The sequence below is a fragment of the Amblyomma mixtum genome, chromosome 2 (genome assembly GCF_055824585.1).
Source record: "Amblyomma mixtum isolate Tamu chromosome 2, ASM5582458v1, whole genome shotgun sequence".
Taxonomy (NCBI): domain Eukaryota; kingdom Metazoa; phylum Arthropoda; class Arachnida; order Ixodida; family Ixodidae; genus Amblyomma; species Amblyomma mixtum.
The window spans coordinates 232,571,443-232,576,804 of record NC_143013.1 but is presented as its reverse complement, the minus strand read 5'-3'; the positions used below and the strand labels follow the sequence as shown (position 1 = coordinate 232,576,804).

Genomic DNA, 5,362 nt, shown 5'->3' with positions numbered 1-5,362 from the left:
GTAAAAGTCAGCAGTTGGTCACATTCGACGTGTACGCCCACAGCCACTGGGCCCATTTTCTGTTTACCTCAGCAAGCATGTTGCCTCGGTTAGCTGCCACAATAACAGTGATGGAAGCAGCATTTTAATTTTTGGAGCAGATTTCGGAGCAGTAAAAATGCCAGTTTGGAGCAGCCATTGGTGTTTTCGGAGCAGAAAAAATACCAGTTTGGAGCAGCCATTGGTGTTTTCGGAGCAGAAAAAATACCAGTTTGGAGCAACCATTGTTGTTTTTGGAGCAGATGGCGAATAAATTACGCCAGTGTACCTCCCGTGTTGAAAGCATCACTGAAGCGACTGACAATTACAGCTATTTATTATGAAACACACTGTACATTTCACACAACAGTCAACACGAATGACAAGAAATCGACAATTAAGAATGTGAATAGTTACAGATGGTGTGATAAAACAAGTTAAATATTTAAAGCACCAGTTCTTGTGGCAGAAATAGATCAAAGCCAAAAAAGGGGAGCAACATGATGTGAACTAGAAGAAACCACAGTCACTAATGACACTTGCCACAAAAGAAGTAGAAGTTCAGAATCAATCCGAGCCTGAAGTAGTCAGTCACTCAACACATTTCACAATAGTCTGCACGTTACACTCTACGAGCCCGCACTTTTTCTTTTGAAGCTTCAAGCTTGCAGAGAGCACCCGCAAGCCTTTCCTGTCCTTTCTTAAGTAGTTCCTGGCCACTTTCAATGTCATCAAAAGTTTTTGCCTTCATTCCTTTTGCAATCAATGCTTCTGCATTGCAAAGCATCTTTTTTGCTGACTGAATCTCCATTTGCAGGTCCTGCTTTTGACATCCTTTTGTTGAATTTTGGCCATGGTCAAGTTTGCTTCTTTTGGCAGCTGGCTCACACTCAGCAGTCAGTCTTTCTTGGTAGCGTTTATATGACTGTTTCACAGCAGTGAGCATGTCACGTTTGACTGGAATGGTAGAGACGTTCTTGTCATACCTTTTCGCAAATGACTGTATGGCTCGCAATCCATTCATGCTTTCAATAGACAGTTTGCTGCGCTCCTGTAGGATCCGGCGATTTTCACTAAAACCCCTCTCCACATCAGCGTTGCCATGTGAAAGAGAAAGCAGGGCTTTTACAAGCTTTCCTACCAGAGGATATTTAATGCCACCATTTTTGTTCTGTAGGCTGAAGACATGTTGCCATGTGCTGTCAAGTCGTTCACATGAATCAACGCACAGCGCTTCAGATGAAATCAGTGAAAATTCATCCATCAGGGCTGAGACTTCCTTGGGAGCAATCACCTCTGGAACTTGCTGGGCCAAGTTTCGAAATGCCACAGCTGAGCTTTCTTCTTGTGCACTGCTTAGGTCAAGACACCTAAGATCTTTTAACACACCATTGTCAAAGGGCAACCTTGAAAGTAGGTAACCCGCAGACTTCATAAAGAAAGTACGTGCCCCCAGCCTAAACAATTTTTTTTCTTCTGCTGATCAGTTCGTGATGGAGCCCTCTGTGTCCACACCTATCTCAACAACTTCCTTCCAGTTTCCTGGACATTCAACGTCAAGAGATTTCAGCTGTTCCCCTGTCAGTTCACGGTACACATCACTTCGCACGAAACGGCTGAGAACTTTCTTGGTCAGCTGTACCATTTCTTCGTACAGAATGTGGAGTAGAGGTTCAGAGCGCTGGAAAAGTTTCAAGAATCCAACAAAAAGATCTGCGACATTCCTCAGAAAAACTGCCTTTGGGAAGAGGTCTTTCCTGCTGAGACTTTGTCGGAGGCGCTTGTACATTGTGCCAGAAGAGTGAGCCGTTTGCTTCACGTCTAATAGCATGGACTTAAGTGCCGGATACTGCTCAATAAAGCGCTCAAGGGCAGGACCTAGGGTGAGCCAACGTGAATTTACATGCCGAAGGAAGACACTTTCTGGCAGGCCAAGACACTTTTGGTGTGTTTTGAGCACAGCACTTTGAACAGCAGAGTTTTTCAGGTAGTAGTACACATCTAACAAAGTTGATTCCACTTCACTGCCAAACGCTTCAATTCCTTTTGCAAAACTGTTGTGAACTTTGTGCAAACTACACTCTCCTGTGTCTAGCAGTGCAGGATTTACATCTTCCTTAAGCTTTCTTTTCAAACTCTTCATAACATTTGGGCCATCACTGTAGAAGCTCAACATATTTCTTTGAGGAAGGTCTTGGATGCCTTCCTTCACGTGTGCAAGTAAAACATCTGAGGTTGCACTCCCTAAGTGAAATGAACACAAGTGCTCCACCACAACCTGCTTGCAAACTTCAGAAAAGTACCTAACTACAATGTCCAGCTGTTGGCACCGTTGTTCCGGAAGAGGAGTTTCGTCGATTTGGATGGTGTAGTACACACCCGCCTTGTTAAGTTCATCAACAACTGCTCTCTTAAAATATGGCCCAAGGCCATCCGACACTATATACGAGACTTTTTTTCTGCCACACTGAAATTCTTTTGCAACCTTTGAATCTGGAAACATCAGAGGGAAGAGCGAGGTTGCGGTGTCCCCCCATGAATATGGTATCCCAGAAACAGCCACACCAAGAACAAAGTAAGTCTCTGCCAATGTGACACGATCTGCTTCAGATACATCCGGTCTTGCGAGAAGGCATGATGTCAACAGAGCTTGAGCAGCAGCAGGCTTCTTCAAAACTCCCAGCTCATTTCTGTGTTGCTTGCAAGCTTCAACGTGTTGCTTATTAGAAGCATGCCGTTTCACAGCATTTACGCCATGTTGTGAGCAGTTTATAACTTTGTTGCAGATAATGCAAGTGGCCTCCTCCTCTTTTGGTCCTGCTCTGCACCACACAGCAATACAGTCACCATTGGCATCCTCTTCATTTAGCACCTGGGCCTTAAACTTGCTTTTCCGCCCTGAAATAATGAAAAAAAAAAATTTTTTTTCAGACTACTGACAATTGACAACTGCTGGCTCGGATTGTAAAATACAAATAGATATACACATATAAGCTTACTTCATGTCAATCCAATACGCGCCAAAGACCTTTAAACTGATGTCTGAATCTGAAGTCACACTGTTTCGGCCGCCTGCTACTAGCGAACTACGCGCTCCGTCAGCGCCTATTTGGCCTCGTTTGAAAGCCCGCGCTTTTATTTTTACTTTCTTTTAAGCAACCGCGAGCAACACGCAACACGAAAAATTGTACAAAAATTATACGCAACGTGCGATTCTATTGCGATTTAAACCAAGTGACCAATGCGGTTGTTTTCGATCGGCTAAAATAAAGGCCCGCGCCTGCCACCTGAAGCGTGCTAACCCTAATGTCGTCGAATAGTTCTCCGTGCCCACTGGTGCGACAAAGTCTAGGTCTCTGCGTTATTTCGGTCAGAAACGGAAAATGAGTCAGGGTGCAAAGCGTGCTCGTTATGCTGTTCATGCTGCCAACACCGCGTTGCCACAGTACGCGATGGACAACAACAGCGAAGTACCGAGCCTTCGACGTCGCGCAACAACGTCGTGACTGAGGACGTTTCCGCGTGCACAGTGCCGACTCCAGCCGCATAACGATAAACACCGCTACCGTGACTGAAAGAACTGGCGAGACGCGCGCCCGGGAAAAGGTGACGCAATTTCAGTCATATCGCCATCTGACTTGCGCCAGGAACTCAAGAACGTTTAAACGCGGTGTCGATCTTACAAAAGGGTACATAAATCACCCTGAAAAATATTCGAAACTTACCTCTGATCGTTGAAAGCGCCATGTACCCGGTAGCGAACCTGAAGGCAGCCCACAAAGAACACGACTACAGTGTTCTAACACTGGAAACACGACGAACAGCTTGCCAACGTGCGCCGTGTAAACATGGAGGCGGGCGCGGCTTGACCCGGCTACGGCCAAGGCTACAACAGGCTTCCCTGGATTTTCAATAATGATGATATTAGACATGTTTTCGGTTTCTGTGTGGCTTGACGCTTGACGTTTTTTTGCCTTCGTTTTCGCAGCGCCGTTTCGGCGCAGATGCGGCGCAATTACTAATAAAAATGCCTGTTTGGCGCAACATGTAGCAGCATTTTTCTTTTGGCGCAGTTTGGCGCAATTGGCGCAGCACTTCCATCACTGCAATAAATAGGTAAAAAAAAACCGTGGCTTAGGCAAGTGGTTCCCGACCTTTGTACTTTTCAGCTCAAGGCCTGATTGGTACCGAATTTGGCGATGACTGAAAAACTGGACCGTTTGAAATAATGCCCCCGCTGAGAGTACAAAAAGTTGGTCCATAAATGTTCAGTTGTCTCCTCTATTAAAGGACCGTCTGTCGTAAAGGGTGCCCAGTTTCTAAGCGATGCAATTTCTGCGCTTTAGGGCATCCGTGACCAAGCCTGACCTTAAGGAACCATTTGAAGTCGGGTCCAGTCGCGACTGAACAAAATCTATTTGACGGTGACACTGCGTCTGTCAAACGGACACGAGACAAAAATCGAGAGAACTGCAAAACACATTTATTACTTTGGTAAAAGTGCCCAACATCACATACACATAAGTTCAACCCCACAGACACAAGGATAGACGACAATGACGCACATTCGGTTGAACGAAATAATATAAAAACAAATAATGCCGCCTTGACCGCACACAGGACAAAGAGTGCCCAAAAGTTCTTTTACATCCCAAAACAAAATCCGTGGACTGGATGCTTGCTTAGCACATCTTTTCAATCAGTAGTTGCTCTCCGCAATATTCAGAATTTCCTCCAGGAAGGCGTCAGGTGAGGCCACCGGGGAGACCACAGACGCCGGCGTTCCATTTCAACCATCCATTTCCGTGTTTACATGAGAGGGAACTAATAAGCCTTCTACAAATTTTTATGCTCTTACAATGAAAAACAGAAACATGAAAAAAGAAACAACCCTCGCACGAACTGTCAGGCTATTACAATAGAAAAAACAAATTTATGACGAAGAACGTCAGCGGACGTATTTTAATCACTAATAGAGCGGCATTTCTGCGTTTGGACTATACAGGCCCAACAGCAGGATTAAAACCACTCCAAAACACCTTAACACCAATGATATGTGTTCTGAGAGTGTCGGTTCACACATAAAACACCGCTCCACGTGTAGTTAAGCTAGTGCACCCCACCTACGAAAAAAACTGCTGACAGAAATAAAATAATCCCTATGCCTAAGTCATTTTGCGATTGCGGCTGCAATTGACCTGCGGCCTTTGTCGCTTTCGGTTCATTTCGGTCGCTTTAGGCTCATCGGTTCAATAACTGAAACATTAGTACGTTCGGAGTAGAGCCGCCACTGAGAGCACAAAAAGTCAAATCTATAAAAGCTCAGTTGTCGGTCCCGGTACAC

General features: G+C 45.2%; 1 pseudogene across 1 annotated transcript; it reads right to left on the bottom strand.

The window, feature by feature from the left end:
• Window positions 1-337: 337 nt before the first annotated feature.
• LOC149362968 (uncharacterized) lies at window positions 338-4,126 on the bottom strand (annotated as a pseudogene). The gene is made up of 2 exons (XR_016289060.1): window positions 3,744-4,126; window positions 338-2,916 (listed from the first exon to the last, which is right to left on the bottom strand). The product of XR_016289060.1 is annotated as an uncharacterized LOC149362968 (transcript).
• Between the last annotated feature and the right edge of the window lie 1,236 nt (window positions 4,127-5,362).